This window comes from Hyperolius riggenbachi, chromosome 7 (genome assembly GCF_040937935.1).
Source record: "Hyperolius riggenbachi isolate aHypRig1 chromosome 7, aHypRig1.pri, whole genome shotgun sequence".
Lineage (NCBI taxonomy): Eukaryota > Metazoa > Chordata > Amphibia > Anura > Hyperoliidae > Hyperolius > Hyperolius riggenbachi.
In genome coordinates this window covers 263535547-263557119 of record NC_090652.1, presented here as the reverse complement: position 1 = coordinate 263557119, position 21573 = coordinate 263535547, and the positions used below count along the sequence as shown (strand labels likewise).

Below are 21573 nucleotides of genomic sequence, written 5' to 3'. Positions count from 1 at the left end.
CGCCATGGCTGCCTCCTCCCTCATGCTCCACCACCATACTGAGGGATGCCTCTCAGGCATTTGTACCTGCTCTTATACTGGAGGACATCCCTCACTACCTATACTGGGGGGGCTACTTATACTGGGGGGAACCTCTCATTACCTATACTGGGGGACTACTTATACTGGGGGGATATCTCTTACCACTTATGCTAAAGAAGGTTACTTACAATGGGGAGACATCTCTTACTACATACTGTATACTGGGAGGGCAACGTAAACTGCTGCCTACTTATACTAGGGTGCTACCTCTGGTTACTTTTACTTGAAGGCTAACTCTAGCAACCTATACTGGGGAGACTTGTATCATTGCAAGAAAATAAGCTGTTATTATGGGACAAGATGGTCTAATGGGGGGAGGGGGGGCGCAATTTCAGTGTTTGCCATAGGAGCTATATTAACCAGATACGCCCCTGGGGTAATATACAGAAAATAAGTGCTACTTACCCGAGGCTTCCTCCGGCCCCAATCTCCCAGCATGTCCCTCGCCGCAGTTCTGCCGTCAGCCATTCGCCGCGGTTTCCTCCCGGTCCCCGGCGATGACGTCAGGCTGACCTCCAGGTCGGCCTGTACTGCGCCTGCGCGTCCGGCGCTGTCAATCACTGCCACGTGGACCGGAGCGGACTGCACAGGCGCAGAACTAGCACTTATTTTCTGTACATTGCCCTGATAACTCCTTTAAAGAGAACCTGAGATTAGAAAAATAAAAGATTTATACATACCTGGGGCTTCCTCCAGCCCCCTTCAGGCTGATCGGTCCCTTGCAGTCCTCCTCAACCGCCTGGATCCTCTGCTATGGGTCCCGGCAATTTCGGAAGTCGGGGCTAGTGCGCATGTGTGGCCCAGCCATGCACGCCCCATTGTGCTCTCGTCATCAGGAGAGTTCTGGACCTGGCCTGAAAGGAGAGTGCACGCGACAGGACTGCGCCTGTGCCAAATGAAGCTGACTTGCAAAGTAACTCCAGGCGGAGGATGAAGACGGCGAGGGAGCGGTCAGCCTGAAGGGGGCTGGAGGAAGCCCCAGGAATGTATAAAACTTTTTTTACTAGTCTCAGATACTAATTAGCACTAAACTATGGCAATTTCATAGCAAAAAAAAAGTTTCATTTTGAAGCTGAAATGTTTCATTTTTTACTTTCTATAGATGTTTAATATAAACTGAAATACAAGTACATGAAACATCAGCACAGAACGTCATAATATATAGTGCATTATGTTAGTTTGCTGCAAATTTTCTGTACAGACACAATGCTCATTTATGAACCTGTCCATAGAATTATGAGACGACTTTGTCCAATATTTTTCCCTTACCAGAAGTTATCAGGAAAAACACTGACCAAATTACTTACCACATCAGAAATACAGCTAAGGTTGTATCCATATAAAAAAAAAATTGCTGCGCTTTTAACTTCTGACAGCTTGTTTTGTTGTATGGGGTTTAAGATTTAACCCATTAACCTCACCAAAAAAAAAGCTTTGTACAGACGAAACAGAAAAAAATATATAGCCGATAATGCATAAAACATTGTGATTTCATACTGTAATATGGCAAGAATACACAGCTTCAGTCCCAGAGATGAAGTGATGAGTTAGAGGTTATAAAACAGCCTGTAAAAAAATATTCTCCATTCTTGCCAGTTTACTGCCTTTAAAAATGATTTAATCTATCACGCCAGTGAAACAAGTATGAGTAATGTGTGCTTAAACAGAAAAATCTATAATGTATACACACGATCTGTGCAATGCGTGGATTTCAGTGACAATCCTCAGAAAGAAGATATCATCGCTATGTAGTTCAATGTGGCTTTATGACAGTGCTATATTTAGACTTTTACAGAGACTTCATCTAGATAGTCCAGAGTATTCTGAGCTGAGCTGATGAAATAGAAAGGACAGTCGGAGGAAGGCATGATCTATCTACCTAGTTATCTAAAGCTTTGTACACATGGGTGAGGATTCTCGGTTGAGGAGGCCGTTAGGGGCCACCTTGTTTAAGAACCGAGTGGGTGTACTGTGGCCTCCGACCCCCCATAATTAATCTGTAGTCGATGTGCCTAAGTAGAGTAACTCGGCCGAGCACTGGTCAAAGGGAATTTTTCTCTACCTACCCAGGTTGCTGCCTGTAACCTGTTTGTTCCCACTCCATAGCAACAGAATGTGTTGCTAGCCTGCAGGCTAGCGGTGCTTCTATAGAACCTTATCCCTACACTGCCATCCAATGGATTAAGTCCTATGTGTACCCAGTTCAAAGGTGCATACACACATCCAATCTTAAATAGCCAATTTTACCATCCATATATCATGGATGGTAAAGAGTTTACCTAATCTGTTTAAAGTATTCAAAATGTGTTGGACCTCATATTAATTGGCGATGGTAAACTTGACCAAACCAGATTTGACGTGTGACCGCAAAGCTAAAAATAACCTTCGAGGATTAATGCGGCAATGAGCGCCAAAAAATATAAAAAAGCTGCGTTCCCATAGACCAACCACAGTCATGAATCGTTAAGGCAAATGCATTGTGGGATTTGTAGTTCCTTAACAGCTGGAGAGCCAAGTTTTCAGATCACTGCCATAGACTTACATGGCTTCCAGTTCCCCGCACTTCGCTGCACATGTTGCCCACCATTGCGCTGTTGCTTTTGCGGCAAATCGGGCACTTGCAGCGGATCCCATCACACCGCGCCAAGCATGAAAGGCCCCATAAAGCTTCATTGGCATAGCATTACCTTCCGGTAAAACAGGGTAACACAATGCGCCAGTGTGAAAGGGGCCTCAGTTGTCCTTTAAGTGACAAGACAATATACTCTGTACACCTCTGCAGAAGATGATGGCGCTATATACTGTAAATACTAAATAATCATTTGCGCAGTCCATAGGGGGTTAATTATGTCTGCTACAGTATAAGATAAAAAACTGCTCCTTGCCTCCAATCAGTATCCCCTACAAGGCTGCAGGTGATCAAATGATTTGCTTTATCATATGGGCAGACTTGGTAGCAGCGGATGGCGATCTTCAGTATATGAAAGACATATCAGCCTTGCATATTTTAAAGCAGACAATTGGATTAAATTTCACGTTATATTTACACTGCCTTGACATCTGCTTTAGATCGCTTCAGTTGGAGTGTGCCTAGGTGTTCCTTCCTATTGAATGGCTAACCTTTCCACGAAAGCCCGTGAATAAAAACTTGCAGATCGGTTTAAGGAAAACGCTATTAATATGTCAGACGTCTTTCAGTCAAAATAATTCCTCCTGTATAAAAGAGCCAATGAACCAGCAAACGGCCCCAGCGAAAAATGTATATGATCAGCGTTCACGGACGCCCATTATTTTAAAACAAATCCATTTGAACGTAGCGTGAAATCAATACAGGCTTTTCAAATTACACAGCCGGGTTATTAATATTGCTGTATCAGTGTTAGTTTATTCAACATGGCATCGCGTTCCTAGCTACGGATGTAGCGGGGATTCTGAGATGAACGTGGGGGAATCAGAAGAATCTAATACATAAATCATCTAATGTTCATGTGCTCCGTGTTACTTATTATTGCTGCATAGGGATGTTTAAAGCGACGGGCCAGTCAATAAAAAAATCAAACCTGATTTACCTTTAAAATGATGAACGTCTACTCAGCAAATCTTTGCTTTTGCGGAACCAAATGTTTGGTGCTTTCATATCCCAAATTCTATAGTTTGTAATGATAAAGTTTTGAAAAGAATACTAAAAACACAGTGATGGCTCTTTAGCGGGGCTTTAACATAAGGCACTGTAGGCACGTGCCTACAGGCGTCTGATGATGGAAAGGTGGTTCACGCCCCTCCCCAAGCGCCTCTTTCCCTCCTTCCCTTATACAGTCTTGATAAGAGTATAAATGAGAGGTTACTCACCCTGCTCTTTGTATTTCATTGGCAAGGGTCAGTCAGGGGCACCTCTAGATACTTAATACTGAGGTTCCTCTAACTACCTACTTGGGGCACCTCTAGCTACATAATATTGAGGGTACATCTGGCTACCTATTACTAAGGGGCAACTGTAGCTACCTGTGATGGGCAAGGCAAGTAAGGGAGAAGTGACAGCTGGGGCAGCCAGCATACTTGCACTTTGGTTGGGGGTTTGTGGGTTCATGGAGGGCGAAGTCTAAGGTGTCAAGAGATCTGTGCCTATAGGTTCGTGTGAGGTGAATCTGGGCCTGCCCGTTAGAAAATAATGCCAACTATGTTAAAGAGAAACTTTAACCCAGGATTGATCCCGGTCAGTAGCCGATACCCCCTTTCCCACGAGAACTCTATACCCTTTCTCAAATAGATCATCAGGAAAATCTGCGTGGCTAATATTGTGGAGAAATCCCTCCCACAGTGTGATGTCAGGACCATGGCTCTGACAGTTTGCTGTCTGTGAACCTCATTGCATTGTGGGAAATAACGGCTGTTTCCTGCTACCAAGCAGGCAGTATATCCCTTTGTCCATAAAACCCTCAGAAACAAACATTCCACAGAGATTATTCGCAGGGCTAAAGCTGTCACCACCAGTGCTAGATTTCAGAAAGTTAATCAGGGAGATGTCAATTTTACAATGGGCAAACACACAAATAACTTGAATAAATGAATAGTGTAAAAAAAAAGCAATTTTTTTCATTACGTTAGTTTTACTACAGTTCCTCTTTAAAGGAATCATGAGGCAAAAATAATGGAAATTCGATTTACTACCTGGGGCATTCTCCAGCTTTCTGTCCCACGCTGACAGCTCTGTTCGGGGTCCCCGCACGGTGCAGAGGACAAGCTCGAGGTTGTCCTTACTGCGCCTGCGTGAAGCACCGCTGTCAATCAAGCCCACGATGTCCGTGGCGTACTGTGCAGGTGCAGAACTACTGTGCAGTACGCTGCGGACAACGTGGGTTTGGTTGACAGTGGCACTTCACGCAGGTGCAGTAAGTACAGCTTCGAGGTCGTCCTCTGCACCGTGTGGGGACCCTGGGCCAGCAGCTGTGAGTGGAGCTGTCAGCGTGGGACAAACAGCTGCGAGGGGCTGGAGAAAGCCCCAGGTAAGTAAATGAGATTTCCATTATTTTTGCCTGATGATTCCTTTAAGCTAAGAATACCTTGGAGAATCCTGAGACAAAATACACACACACACACACCAACACCCACCTAACAAAGAAACAGTGGCGTAGGGACCGGGGTCGCAACGGTCACCTTGGCGACCGGGCCCGGCTCCTAAAGAGGCGGGGGAGGGGCCCGGGGGGCCCATGTTCGTGTGGAGGGCCGTGCGGCCCGTGCACGCTATTGGGAGGGGGGCGCTGTAATGGAGGGGGGGAGCCGCAGCCGCGGGGAGGGCAGCCCGACCTCTCCCTCCCTTCCTCTCTCCGCCCCCCCCCCCCCCCCCTCAGATGCAGAGTGAGTGCGCACGGAAGCGCTGTAGGCAGAACTCACCTCCCTGCGTTCCACTCGCCGCTGATCTCCTCTCTGCATAGATGCTGTTACACACGCTGCTTCCGGCTAAACAGGAAGCAGCGTGTGTAACAGCATCTATGCAGAGCGGGAGGAGACCAGCGGCGATTGGAACCAGGGACGGAGGTGAGTTCTGCCTACAGCGCTTCAGTGCGCGCTCACTCTGCATCTGAGGGGGGGGGGGGCGGAGAGAGGAAGGGAGGGAGAGGTCGGGCTGCCCTCCCCGCGGCTCCGGCTCCCCCCTCCATTATGTGGGGGCAAAGCGGGGGAAGCTACCTGGGGGGCAGCTACCTACCTAATCTTTCCTGGGGGGGCAGCTACCTACCTAATCTATCCTGGGGGGGCAACTACCTACCTAATCTTTCCTGGGGGGGCAGCTACCTACCTAATCTATCCTGGGGGGGGGCAGCTACCTACCTAATCTATCCTGGGGGGGCAGCTACCTAATCTATCCTGGGGGGGCAGCTACCTAATCTATCCTGGGGGGGGGGCAGCTACCTAATCTATCCTGAGGGGCGGGCAGCTACCTAATCTATCCTGGGGGGGCAGCTACCTAATTTATCCTGGGGGTGGCAGCTACCTAATCTATCCTGGGGGGCAGCTACCTAATCTATCCTGGGGGGCAGCTACCTAATCTAACCTATACTGGGGGGCACCTACCTAATCTAACCTATACTGGGGGCACCTACCTACTCTAACCTTATACTGGGGGGCACCTACCTAATTAACCTATACTGGGGGGCACCTACCTATCTAACCTATACTGGGGGGGCAGCTACCTAATCTAACCTATACTGGGGGCAGCTACCTAATCTAACCTATACTGGGGGGCACCTACCTCATCTAACCTTATACTGGGGGGCACCTACCTCATCTAACCTTATACTGGGGGGCACCTACCTCATCTAACCTATACTGGGGCAGCTACCTACTATAACCTATACTGGGGGGCACCTACATATCTAACCTATACTGGGGGCACTTACTTATCTAACCTGTATTGGGGGCACCTAGCTAGCCTATACAGGTGGCAACTATACTGGCTACCTATATTGGAGGCACCTACCTAACTAACCTATACTGGGGGCACCTACCTATCTAACCTATGCTGGCGGCGCCTGCCTATCTAACCTATACTGGGGGCAACTGGCTACCTATGCTGGAGGCACCTACCTGGCTAACCTATACCGGGGGCAACTATACTGGTGTGTGCGTCGGGTGTTGCCGGGAGAGGGGGGGCTGTTGGCGCCAGGGGGGGGGGCTGTTGTTGCCGGGGGGGGCACATCCAGATTCCGCATCGGGGCCCAGAGGTTTGTAGCTACGCCACTGCAAAGACATATATGTTTTGCAACCATATTGCAAAGTCCTGCTTGGAATTAAATACGAGTAGTTTGAAAGTGTACATATTAAAAGAGTTTGTAGATGATATTGGAGGTATAAAGCTGGTATAATTTCAGATATTCTTCCCCCTTTCTGTATAACCTGACAAAGCCTATAGTTTTTTTGCTATGATTCATAACTGCAGCTCTACCTGCATGATCAATTTTGTAAAATCCTTCTCATCTTCTGAGATCCATCCAAATACCTGAATATTGCAATAAGTGTGCAGTGATTAAAAAATAAATAACTAGGGAGATGTGATCAATGTGCTATACTGAATATTTGGTTCCTGTTGGATTTCTGAAAACCACTCTACTGCTTGACTCACCATCAGATGTTCTGGCCACTCAGAAGAAGACTTCTCATGGCTCATTGGACAGTTGTCTTGGCCTATGAGAAAGTAGAATGTTTGTATTAATTTCATTATATAGCCTGCAAACAAGGGCATAGCTATATGCAGAGCAGCTCCTGCAACAGTGGGGAGCTGTGGAGAACCGCACTACCCCACTACTCCCCCTTCCTCCCCTTAAATAAATGATTCATTATTCAGGTCAAGTATTTTGGCCACATTTATTATGGGTGGGGAATCATTAAGGCCACTGGCAGCCCTTAGGCTGTATGTATCACCAAAGGGATACGCAGAAATGCTGTAAACACTGGGAAAGCCCCATCTAAATCTTGCTGGGGGAAGTAATGATTTATTGTTAAAAGCATGCTTGCAACATTTTTGAAATAGTTCTAAAATGTAAGAAGTTTTGAATCAGGATGATACTTAACTTAGAAGAAAAGCTTAGAAGCTTAGGTTAACTTAGAAGAAAAGCAGCAAGCTTTTTTGGCAATGAAGCCTTCGTCAGACTGATTCCTGAACACTGACAAACTATAGAACACATCAGGGGTCTAGTCCTGGGAAAAGAATTGAGTGGACTCACTTGGAGAACTCCTGCGCCGCGCGTAGCGCTGCGCGCCAAAACATGGGCGTGGCCAAGCACACCGTGGGCGTGGTCATGGGTGGGGCCAAATATACATGACCTTAGCAGTGATGTAAAAGGTCTGCCGAGGAAGTTTGAGCTCTGCCGTAGTGTATCCCCCAAAAATAGATGTAATCTGACAGCATTTCACCAAAAAGACACATAATCTGGTAGAAGTTCCTCCAAAATACAGATAATATGGAAGTGGTTCCCCCAAAATAGACAATGTGGCAGCAGCAGTTCCACCAACATACACATCATTTGGAAGCAGTTCCCCAAAACCTGGCAGCGGATCACCCAAAATACACGTAACACCCAAAGGACATATAATCTGGCAGTAGTGGTCCCCCAAACATACACAATCTGGCAGCAGTTCCCCAAAATACACGTAATCTGGCAGCAGCTGTTCCTCTAACATACACATAATCTGGCAGCCGTTCCCCAAAATACATAACAGCCGTTCCACAAAAATGCAGATAATCTGACAGCAGTTCCCCCAAAATAGGTACCCCCAGGTAGCCAGGTCTTTAGGTGTCCCCAGTATAAGTAGCCATGAGTATAGTAGTCCCCAGTATATGTAGCCAGAGGTATAGTTGCCTAGTATATGTAGCCAGGGGTATATGTGCCCAGTATATGTAGCCAGTGGGATATGTCCCCAGTATATGTAGTCAGGGGTATATGTGCCCAGTATATATAGCCAGGGGTATATGTGCCCAGTATATATAGGCAGGGGTATATGTGCCCAGTATATGTAGGCAGGGGTATATATGCCCAGTATATGTCGCCAGGGGTATATATGCCCAGTATATGTTGCCAGGGGTATATATGCCCAGTATATGTCGCCAGGGGTATATATGCCCAGTATATGTCGCCAGGGGTATATATGCCCAGTATATGTAGGCAGGGGTATATGTGCCCAGTTTATGTAGGCAGGGGATTATGTGTCCAGGTAGCCAGGTGTGCCCCCAGCAGGAGGGGAGCAGCGCAGAGAAGGAGAGCTATGGGGAAAGCGGGGATGGGCGGACATCTCCCCCCCCCATCCCTCACCTTCGTGTTCCTGCCTCTCCCCTCCAGTGTTTTGAAGTGTCGGGCCCGGCGGCGAAAGTGGGCGGAGACTTACCGCGTTCCAGTCACATGGGACGCTCCGCTCTGTGTGCGGCTAGTCTGGTCTTCTAGCCGCACACAGAGCGGAGCGTCCCATGCGACTGGAACGCGGTAAGTCTCCGCCCACTTTCGCCGCCGGGCCCGACACTTCAAAACACTGGAGGGGAGAGGCAGGAAGGGGAGCACAAAGGTGAGGGATGTGGGGGGGAGATGTCCGCCCATCCCCACTGTCCCCATAGCTCTCCTTTTTTGCTCTGCTCCCCTCCACACAAGCCAGGGTGAACGGCGTCCATGCTGAAGAAAAAGTGGGTGGACGCCGTTCACCCGCGTCCACGCAGGACTCGACCCCTGGAACACATCTTATATACATTGGGCATTGCTTCTACTTCTTAAATGTAAAGAGGTTCCTGCTAAAGCCCTCATAACCTAAACCAGTTAAGCTCCAAAAGCTGCTTTGTAGAATTAAAACAAAAATAAATTTAAAAAAATACCCATTTGTGCACCAGAAAACTATAGTCACGTGACTATGGCCTTTTTTTTTTTCTTTTTTAAAGCCAGTACTGTCAGGGAAGTCCTACCAGTCATGAAAAAGCCAGAGGAGACCAGTCAAGGTCATGTGACCACTGTTTGACAGTGTTAAAACATATATTTATATATTTTTTTGTTTTTTATGTTTTTATTACAGAGCAGCGGTGAAGATTTAACTATTTTTAAAATTATTAAAAATATTATTTTTGATAAAACAAACCACTACCACTGAGCAGATTGATATACAGGCAATAGTGAGTAACAAGTAACATATCTAGTTCATACGTAGCACAAGAAGAGCATACTAAAATACAATGCATAAATACCTACATATGTACACAATAACAATGTCATTTTATAATTAACTTCAGGAGATACATTAGTAAGGATCATTATCATTATTATTACTATTATTATTACTACTACTATTGTTATTTACAGTATATTATTATATTAACACCACTATATTACGCTTTGGAACAAAACACTCAGTATGTCTATTACCTGTACAATCCAGGAAACGTTGAAGCACACAAACGACCATTGATCATCAAATGTAAATAATAATTTTTTATGTTTAGATATTATATATCAGCAGGAAGATTGAAAAAAAAAATCCTGATTGCAATCGTTTAGCATTTGTATTGTCTCCGATTATTACTGTGTACGTCTTGCTAAAGATGCAATATATCTATATCAATGCAACCTAAAGTTGACAGGCAGTAATTATTAATGTCTTTTGTTGAGTACATTTCAATAGACTGTTAGTGGAAGGGATGTTATCTGCACATTGTTTCAGTAACAACACCTCCCTCTAGTGGGGAATAAGATTAATGTCACATCTGGCAAATAATAACGAACCCTCTTTTCCTTTGTAATTTTTAGAGATGTCAGAAATTGGTGGTTCCTGTCTTTTCATTGTTTTTATAAAAACAGTTGGATTTTAAGTTGTATTTTTGTTTTCTTTTGTTTTGTTTTTTGCAAAAGTGAAATGCTCAGAAATCAACAATGAAGTAAAGTACACTTCAAGGAGCATCAAATAGTCTTAACAGCTAACTGTATATCTGATATGTAAATTAAAATGAAAAAAAAATCCTAACATTCTTATAACACTTTTGTTTTGATGGACTCAAAGCACATGGGTAGCTATGGAGAGCTAAAGCCACATAGGGCAGACTCAGTAAGCTTCCCCGGTAGGTATTTAGAGCATCAGGGAGTGTTGCACAAGGACTCCTTAGTGACTGGGTCCTGTCTCCAGGAACTGATCTTTTATACCAAGGTAGTGAATTTAACAATATTGAATGTCTTTTTTTTCTAGAAATCAGTGTAATTAAAGTGGTCTGAAAGTCAGCATTTCTACTTAGCTCTAAAAGACTCCATACAGCTTGAAAGCTACTATCCCAGAAAAAAATTCTAGCAAAACATCACTGAAATGGTTGAACAAAGCACTTTGTCCTGCTATTCAGCTTCAAATCCACATCCAAACTGTAGATAACAGTATCTTTTTTACTTTTGCTTCTCTCTGAGAAACTGTCTCTGCTTCAGGCACACACAGTGTTTAGAATGGCTCATTAGAAGATTTTAATATATAATAAAAAGCAGTTATAATAGAAAAATAATAAAATGCAATGACAGCTTTCAGGATACGATAAACTACTCTTTGGAAACTTGTAATTTGTAAACAGACAATATTACGTGCGCATAAAAGCAAATATGATAACTGCATGAGTAATACAAAGTAGGAAAACACATTTTTATTGAATGTTATGTCAGAGTTTCAGGCCACTTTAAGAATAAGTGTTCTCTTGGGCCTGATGCACTAAAGTACAGTAAAGTTGCCATGTGCAGGCAGCGCACAGCAATTTTACCATAACTATTGACAGGGGAGCATCTCCCATTAACCCTTAGTGCCACAAGCATTACCATGTTTACATGCACATTGCTATGGTTATGCACAATGTGCCATGTATTAGACACAGACAAGACACAGAACATTCATATCACGCTTTTCTCCTGACAGACTCAAAATGCTAGAGCTGCAGCCACTAGGGTGTGCTCAGTAGGCAGTAGCAGTGTTATGGAGTCTTGCCTAAGGAGTCCTTACTAAATAGGATGTGCCGAGATTCGGTAAAATTCCTGTGTTCTACCTGTGCATGGCAACTTTACCTTACTTTAGTGCAGCAGGCTCCTTGTAACTTAAATACTATGTGCAGTAAATATGCTGTGAAGGTTGAAGGGTTTGTATACAACAGACAGTCAGGGATGATTGTCCATATTCAATAAATGACAGTCAAGTTGTAGTGTGCAGGGAGCGCACAGTAATTTTACAATTGGTTGAGCAGAGACAGAGTGTACGGCACACATTGTATTATTAGCATGACCTGCATTACCTGGTGTGAGTGTCACTAGTGCAACACGGGTTATGCTGCTCAATGCAGTTTCTAATCTAAATTGCACACAGGGCGAGGGTGTAAAAATTGTGCCCCCCCCCCGGACTCACTAACCTACAGGGGCATACAAATAGGGGGTGCAGAGGTTGCGACCACATCGGGGTCATTGGGCCAGGGGGGCCCTTAGGAGCCCTTCCTCAACTGCAGTATTAGCTCTCTATTGGTCCTGTGCTCATAATAATCACTTCTATAGATACTTTGCATAGTAGTCATCATTAACAAACTGTTCCCCATCCCCTTCTTGCACCTCTGACGCTGTAGTTGCCATTGGCAGGTTTTGGTGCACCATATCAATTGTTATGAATAGAGTGCTTGGGGGGCCCCGATGTAAAATCTGCATCGGGGACCACAGCTCCTTAGCTACGCCATTGCAAACCTATACCACACCCCCCGTATAGGTAGCCAGGCAAAGGTTTTCCCTAGTATAGGTAGCCAGCTGTATGTGTCCCTCAGTATAGGTAGCTAGCTATAGGTGCCCCCAGTATAGATAGCCAAGCATAAGTGCCCCAGTATAGATAGCCAGCTGTAGGTTCCCCCAGTATAGATAACTAGACATAGGTGCTCCCAGTATGGGTTAGCTAGGTATAGGTGCCTACCAGTATAAGTAGCTAGGTATAGGTGCCTTCAGTATAGGTAGCTAGGTAAAGGTGCCTTCAGTATAGTTAGCTAGGCGCAGCCAGTATAGGTTAGCTAGGTATAGGTGCCCCCCATAGGTGATGGAGGGGCGAGCCATGGTCACACTGGGACTCAGTCATGGGGAGGAGGGCCCGACTTCTCCCTCCCTCTCTACGGGGACCCCTCTGTGCTTCCCCCTCTTGGCAGGGTAAGCGCTGCGTTAGACTGTAGGAGCAACTCCCCTTCCTTCTCACTCCAAGCACCGATCACTTGCCACTGGTCTATTCTGTCTGCATAGCTGCTTACTCTCTCTACTTCCTGCTAATCAGGAAGTAGAGAGAGTATAAGCACCTAGGCAGAAAGAGGGGACCAGCGGCAAGTGATCGGTGCATGTAGCGGGAAGGAAGGTGAGTTGCTCCTACAGTCTTTCGCTGAGCTTACTCTGCCAAGATGGGGTAGCACAGAGGGGAGCTCCGAGGAGAGGGAATTACCTGCATAGTTGTTGGGCCCCCATGGCTGCGGCTGAGTCCCAGTGTGGCCGTGGGCAGGGACAGGAAAATCTGTTGAGCTGTAGCTTCATTGCTGACAACAAAGAATTAATCAGTCAGCACCCCAGGTGTGCCAGGTCAGTTCTTCAGACTGAGGAATATTGACTGATGCCCCTTTGACTTCCTTATAATGTGGGTGATAAGTGGATAAGGAGAGGAGTGTTCCTGCACCAAAAGTTTAATATGAAGAGGTTCTACAGTACCTAGCCTGCCAGGTGCTTTCAATATCCTTCTTGCAAAAAGAACAGATGAGGTCCTCATTCACTTTATTGTGGTAATGCTGCCATGCACAGGGAGCACACAGCAATTTTACCGTTACTAACGCCAGGGGATTGCTGTATAATACCCCTTAGAGCCGTGGGCATTACCATGTAACACGCACATTGCTGTGGTAAAGCACAGTTCATCGAGTGTTACCATAGCAACACGCACATTAACATGTTAACCATAACCCATGCCGCTCATGGTTAACGTGCGGTAATCTCGCAGCATTCGTATGGTACAATTGTCGTGCACTCCCTGCACACGGCAGCTTTACCACAATATAGTGCATTAGGCTCACAGCCATTGATGCCTAAACCGCTGGCATCAAAATGAGTACAAAAGGTTAAAGAGACTCTGTAACAAAATGTTCAGCCTTATTTCTTCTATCCTATACATTCCTATACATGTTCTCATGTGGTCTGTCTTACTGCAGCCTTTCCTAGTTTCACAGTGGCTGTATTATCTCTGTTATATAATCTAATCTTCTTTCCTCTGACGGCTTTGTCGGGCTCAGGCACTCAGGCAGGAATGTGCTGCTCTGCTTGTGATAGGATAGAAGCTATACACACCCTCTCCACGCCCCCTGCAGGCTCTGTGTGAGTCACAGACTGATCTCCTCTCAGCCTATCACAAGCTGGTTAGCAGCCATGTCTTTTGTTTGTAAACACTGCCTAAAACTGGCAATTACAAGCCAGGATCGCAGCAGGGAGTGGCAGAAACAGCACAGAGGGGCCCAGGAGAACATAATGAATAGAATGGTATGCTTTTTATTGTAAGAATTTTAGAGTACAGATTCTCTTTAAAGTGAGTGGGAAATCAAAGGGGAAAATTGATGCATATATAAGTACCCTGAAGTCTGGTATACACACTAGTGTAAACTTAGCATTGGCAGCTAGTCAAGGCCATCTCTGGCTAAGAATGTGCTCTCAGCCGGATGCACCATCAAAGATTCAGGGTGTCGTATCATTTCATTCAAGTGTTCCCTTCCTTACCTCGCTGGGAGCTTGTCCATTATACACAGTGCCATTGTCCCTCCCTCCTCTCCATAGCAACAGAAGACATCATTATTCTGTAGCTTAGCAATGTGTCTGTGTAGCACTCAGCCATGAAATGTCATCCAAAGGATCGCGTCCTGATTCCTTTGACCAATATTAAGACTAATAATAATTGTGCATTTGTACGGTGAGAAAATTCAATGTATAAGTTTTGCGATTCAAACCATTGCAAGTCTCAATTATCTATCTCATATCTGCCTTGTAATCTCAGACCTAGCAAAGAGACAACAGATAATCGCAGACATGTAATGCTGGGAATACACCATACAATTTTATGTTCGATTTTCTGTTAGATTTACCTGCCAGATAGATAATTTCTAACATGTTGGAAATTATCTATCTAACCATCTATCTGCCTGGCAATTAGGCATTGTTCTACTCAGCAGGAGATAACCAGAAGACCATGCACCAGAGATAATGACCAGTCTCTACAGAAAAATCTAATTAAGCATTCTAACAGAAAATCTAACAGAAAATTCTAACAGAAGAATCTAACAGGAAATTGTATCATGTATTCCCAGCATAAGATTTGATATGAGCTTTTGGAACATACATTTGACAACTTGGATCTCAGCGGCAGCTTCCATGATAGTCTGGAGTGAACACACCTAGTGGCATAGCAATAGGGGGTGCAGAGGTAGCAACTGCATTGGGGGCCTTGGGCTAGAGGGGCCTCAAGGGGCCCACCTTCAACAACAGTATTAGCTCTTTATTCGTCCTGTGCTGATAATATTCACTTTTATAGATGATTTGAATGGTAATAATCCTTAACAAACTGTTCCTATTCCCCTTCTTGCACCTCTGTCACTGTTGTTGTCCTTGATTGGTTTTGGTGTGTCGTATCAATTGTTATCTATGCATGCTTGGGGGGCCCCAATGCTAAGCTTGCACTGGGGCCCACGGATTCTTAGCTGAACACACCCTCCTTGATTCACCCTCTGTGGCTGTCTCTGGCACCTTTGTCTGGCTCTATGCCACCCCTTGGAGTTAGGCATTGGTAACATTTTTGCATTGGGGTTGAGATAGGGTTAGGCATTAGAGAGGGATTTACATTCGCTGGAAAGCAGTTATGTTGTAGCTAAAGACCGGCACACACACTCAACCAAGCAGCATGATTGTGGTCTGTTTTTGGTCTGGTGGACGACAATCAAGCATGTGTACGTGGAAAAAATGACTAGACAAAGGACTGATAACAGGCAGCTTATCCAATCCATCCAGCAGATCATATGACTGTTGGGCTGATATCGTGCCATTGGCCCCACCATGTGTACATCATTTGAACTAAATATTCGTTTTTAATGTGGACATGTTGTGCAGTCTGTTTCGCTTGCTTTCACAGTATGTAAATGAGCGTGTCATCCAGTTGGTTGGTGCGTGTAAAATACAAATCATGTAAACGGTTTGTTGTGGTGTCGGTCATGTTGTGGTATTAGTTGTGCACTTTGTTGGACGTGTGTACGTAGCTTTAGGGAAGGGGTATTAAAGGACAGCCTAGCAACAGGGAGAAGAACCAAAAATCCGGTTGAAAGCTCTGTCTCAAAGCTGATAGTAGAACATTGGCAATCAGACTAAAAGGACCACTATCACAAAAAAAGTAGGCAGTTAAAATATGACAGAACCGACAGGTTTTAGCACAGTCTATCTCCTCATGGGGGATTCTCAGGGTTTTCTTTGTTTTCAAAAGCATTTCCTGAACAGCAGTTTAACTGCCAAAATAGTAAGATGCCAGCCAACCTCCCTACTCACTTGCACACTATTTTGTCAGTTAGACTTTGCGACTGCTGTTCAGGAAATTATGTTGAAAACAAAGAAAACCCTGAGAATCCCCCGTGAGGAGATGGACTGGCCCAAAATCTGTTGGTTCTGTCAGATTTTAACTGCCTACTTTTTTTTGCAATGGTAGTCCTTCAACCAATATCCTACCACAGCTGACATCCAGTTATTCCAGTGTTATTCTAGTTCTCAGTATGGGGACTATTAACCCCCTTGGCGGTAATCCCGAGCTGAGCTCGGGGTATGCCGCCGGAGGTCGCCGCTCAGGCCCTGCTGGGCCGATTTTGATTCTGTAAAAAGCAGCACACGCAGCCGGCACTTTGCCAGCCGCGTGTGCTGCCCGATCGCCGCCGCTCCGCGGCGATCCGCCGCGTGCAGCGGCGAAAGAGGGTCCCCCCAGCCGCCCGAGCCCAGCGCAGCCGGAACAAACAGTTCCGGCCGGCGCTAGGGGCTGGATCGGGCGGCTCTGACGTCAGGACGTCGACTGACGTCCATGACGTCACTCCGCTCGTCGCCATGGCGACGAGGAAAGCGAAACAAGATAGGCCGCTCATTGCGGCCTATCTTGTTACTTTCGATTGCCGGAGGCGATCGAAAGTACGCTTCCGGAGCGCCCTCTAGTGGGCTTTCATGCAGCCAACTTTCAGTTGGCTGCATGAAATACTTTTTTTTTAATTTAAAAAAAACCCTCCCGCAGCCTCCCTGGCGATTTTAATAGAACGCCAGGGAGGTTAAAGGACTTACGAGGCCAAATTAGGGAAAAAGTTAATTACCTGCATAATCTTTTACGGCACGGAGGATGCCGTCTGCCCCCTCCGTGCCGATCTGCCAGGTCCTCCCGCTCATTAGCCCCCCGGGCCGGCTCCCGACCCCACGGCCCGAGTCGGGCTCCCCTGCCTATTCCTAAAATGGCCGCTTGCTCTGGCCGCAGCTGCGCAGTCCGCATAGCCACGAGTGCGGCTGCACAGCTCTAGGGCCAACCTCCACGATCCACGGCGTCCTCCGTGCCGTAAAAGATTATGCAGGTAATTCACTTTTTTCCCTAATTTGGCCTCGTAAGTCCTTTAAGCATATTTCTGTTATAATAATCTGAACATTTATATAGCGCTTTTCTCCTGTCGAATGCAAAGTGCTCAAGAGCTGCAGCCCCTGGGACATGCTCAAGAGGCCACCCATTTTGCATTGAACTCCTTACTGAATAGGTACTCACCCTAGCCAGGATTCGAACCCTGGTCTCCAATGTCAAAGGCGGTGCCCTTAACTAGTACCCTATCCAGCCACTAGTACCCTATCCAGCCACAATTATCTCTTAACTGGCAAATAACTATGAGAGCTGAAAGATGGGATATTGCCAGGTATTACTATTGCAGAAGTGGCATCAAGATGGAATGTAACAAGGAGAATTAGATGCGGTGTCTCTTCTAAGCCGTTTATTTGTTGCTTTGTAGTAGATTTTCCTTTATCAGCCTTAGCAGACAATGGCTCATGTTGATTTTCAGAGAACATTGTACACTCAAGGTTTTACAGCCAGTTTATAACACTCTTTCCATTCAAAGTAATCATTACAGTACAGTGCAATTCAGTGCTTTGTACTTCAAGCAAATGCATCACTCATTTTCATCAAAGGTGAAGAAAAGACCATTATTCAAAAAGGTGAAATCTAAGGAGAAAGTCAACAATCTGCTAAACCCTTTTAATAGGAAGATCCCACTACCAAATTAACTCCTTTCTGACTGAGGTCAGATTATAACAATTGAAGTTAAAGGGTAAACGTACTTTTGAAAGCAAATCAGTATTAATTTTAAAAAGACCAAAGCACTGGCTAATGCCGCATTCTAGGAAACGTCACCACCATTTCTGGTATTTACATTTTTCAAGATAAGGCTGCAGAGAGTCCTGTGAAACCCTCTACCCAGAGACAGGTTTCTTGTAATAGAAACCAAACTGCTTGAACTGCTAAAATACCTTCTGATCTTCCTGACCTTGCTCTGGCTACTGCTGGGCTCTCCACACCAGTGGATGTGGTAAGCAAGGAGTAAGTCTGGATGTCCATATTTGGATGTTTGGCAATGTCTTGGGAAATGGGAGAGGTTGTCTACACAGAGGTGTAACACAACAGGCCCTGCCAGCAGTATTATTTGAAAACACCGCAAGTTTAAGAAGGCGCGGCTTTCTTCCCTATTGATTTTAGCGGCTGTACAGAAATCTTGGTGCTAACTGTATTAACTGGCACCACAATAAGCCCTATTTGTAGCTGCTATTTTTTATGTGTAGCTGCTATTTGAAGCCGCTATTTTGTATGTGTATCTGCTATTTATCACCGCCTTTTGTAGCCGCTATTTGTAACTGTTATTTGTCACCGCTATATGTAGCCGCAACTCCAGGGCCCTTTTAAACAAGATGTCAGAGTTAAGGTTAGTTGGGAGAGTTAAGGTTAGTTGGGGGGACAAGGTTAGTTGCCCACCAGGTTAAGGGTTAGGCACCACCGGAGGTGGGGTTAAGGGTTAGGTACCACCGGGGAGGGTTAAGGGTTAGGCACCACTAGCGGAGAGTTCTGTGTGAGAGTAGGGAGAGGTTAGCTCGTTACCAATATTTTACTTTATGAATGTTGTAGAATATTGGTAACACTACCGATATTCTACTACCGCTATGCTGTGCCCTTTTAAACTTGTGGCTTTTTCAAATGTATACCTGCCAGAGGGGACCTCTTTCTTTTACCACTGTATCAGGCCCTTCATTGGTGGTTATGAGCCCCACTGTGGGCTGTTTTATGGTGAGAGGGAAATGTTGTGTTTTGCAATCCGACTGCATTCTCTGCAAATGTAAAATGCAAGGGAAATAAAAGGATGTAGGACTGGAGTTCGACGTCTGTGCTCTAGACCATCGGGTATAATAGCATCACACAATTTTTGCAGATTTGTCAACTGCACAGTCATGCTACAAATCTCTCAATCTATCACATACCAAACTGCCACTAACCTGAACTGTTTGCACAAGGCAGGTTGGGTCCATGGATTCCTGCTGTTGATCACAGGTGTACCTTTGCAGGTGTACCTATGCAGCCAGAAGATTGGTATGGATTTATAACCATAACACATGGACACCTAACAGTCTTAATGCTAGTGCACTGTTGGTATTATTGCTTTTCTGAAAATGTGTACAATGCATGTATTTACTGATGTGAATAATGTTGTCTTCCTGTACATAATTGTTCATTGTGGTATTTCATTTCTGGTTGGGATGTTGTGACCCTCGTGATTCATATACAGCATATGGTTGTTTTACTATTTCTAGGTAGTGCTGGCCGGCAGCCTCTAAAGGGAGCTATATTTGTCCTCACGGCAGCCATGGGTGCTACATTGGCAACTTGCAAAAATCTCATGTTACCAGGGCAGGTTCAAGACTTTTTGCTGCCTAAAACAAACTTGTGAAGATATGCGCCCCCCCCAGGAAAACACTGATATATATATATATATACAATTTAGACACCCTTTCTATCTGATTCGGGCTAGCTGCTGATAGACAAGGGAATAGTGAGCTAATAGGTGTACTGCTGGTGTAGGTGGGAGGCTGGAGCAACACACACAAACCTGCACAGCAATAAAATGCAGCTTAGAAACTAGAGGGCAGAATGGCACATGGCAGGAGGTTGGGCTTGCAAAGAGCAGCATTTATTTAATTAACCATTTCAGCCCACAGGGATTTTTCACCTTATGGTTTAGAGAAATTTTCACCTCCCCTTCATTCGCTAATAACTTTATCACTACTTATCACAATTTATTGATCTATGTCTTGTTTTTTGCGCCACTAATTAGGCTTTCTTTGGGTGGTACATTTTGCTAAGAATTATTTTTTTATAAATGCATTTCAACAGGATTAACAGTTTTTGGCCATTATAGCTTTAAAATAATCCACGCTACCATAATTAATACCTATGTATTTTATTTGCCTGTTTGTCTCGGTTATGACACCATGTATGGCGCCAATATTTTATTTGGAAATAAAGGTGCATTTTTTCCGTTTTGCGTCCATCACTATTTACAAGCTTATAATTTAAAAAATGTTCGTAGTATACCCCCTTCAAATGCATATTTAAAAAGTTCAGACCCTTAGGTAACTATTTATGTCCTTTTTTTTTTTTTTTTTATTGTAATTTTTTTTTCTATTAAAATTTTTTATTTTGGGTAATATTTTGGTGTGGGAAATAAACAGTTAATTTTTAATGTTATTATATGTGTAAATTGTAATGTAAAAAATATGTAGATGTGGTTTTACTATTTGGCCACAAGATGGCCACCTTGAGTTTTTTTTTTCCTCCTTGTCCTTCTCGCTAACCGGAAGCACAAGGGGGATGCAGAAAATTGTACGTGCAGGAAGACTGAAGCCTCTTGTAAGAGAGCTTCGGTTTTTCTGCTGGGGACACGGATCGATGATAGGGAACCACGTTCCTATTCACTGATCCCAGGGCTACCGGGGAACAGCACGGAGGCAAAGGGACGCGATCGCGCGCTGGAGCGCGCCGAAGCGCGGCACCACAGCAGAGCAGCCGCCCGGACATGAGCTTCACGTCCGGGCAGCAAAAATGGTTAAGGGGCATGTCGGCACCCCACAAACTCACAGTGGGCAAGCTCTGTGCTCCATGAGTCAACAGAGAGAGAGAGACTAAAAAAGATCAGTTGAGTGTAGAACTGTCTGCTGCCCTGAATCACGTGACTCAGTCTGCTTCATGGTAGGACTGCTCCTGCATGTTACATGCTCACACACAGGGGCGTACCAGTAGACCCTGCAAGGGATGCAGCTGCAGGGGGCCCAGAACCCACAGAGGGCCTCATCCTGAGAGACTGACAACGAAGGGCAAGGAGAGAAAAAGTTTTCTGCTCTCTGTACAATTGTTCTAATGACTGCATCTGCTCAGCCACTGATAACAAATCATACAAAGATTTGTAGACAGCCCCTATTCAGTGTACAGCAGGGTCTTGTGTACAGCTCTTTTCTACCCCCAGACTTCCTACACCTCCCCAAGTGCTGGGTCCTGTAGTGATGCTTGAGGAGTCTGGGCATGGAGAGAAAAAGCTTTCTAATCTCTGCAGGTTTGAGGTTTGGCAAGAGGGGGCCCCATTCAAAGTTTTGCAGGGAGGCCCAGTGATTTCTAGTTATGCCCCTGCGCGTGCACGCACACACACACACACACATACACGCACACACACGCACACACACACACACACACACACACACACACACACACACAGACACACACACACACACACACAGACACACACACACACACACACGCACACACACACACGCACACACACACGCACACACACACACACACACACACACACACACACACACACACACACACACACACACACACACACACACACACACACACACA

At 45.3% G+C, this 21573-nt stretch overlaps 1 long non-coding RNA gene across 1 annotated transcript in view; it reads right to left on the bottom strand.

Moving 5' to 3' along the window:
• LOC137525839 (uncharacterized) overlaps positions 1-14380 on the bottom strand; it is a 182150-nt gene extending 167770 nt beyond the window's left edge. The window contains exons 1-2 of the long non-coding RNA XR_011023027.1: positions 14340-14380; positions 7199-7260 (exon numbers count right to left, since the gene is read on the bottom strand). This is a non-coding gene — a long non-coding RNA (uncharacterized lncRNA). The remainder of the gene's footprint in view (positions 1-7198; positions 7261-14339) is intronic.
• Positions 14381-21573: the final 7193 nt, after the last annotated feature.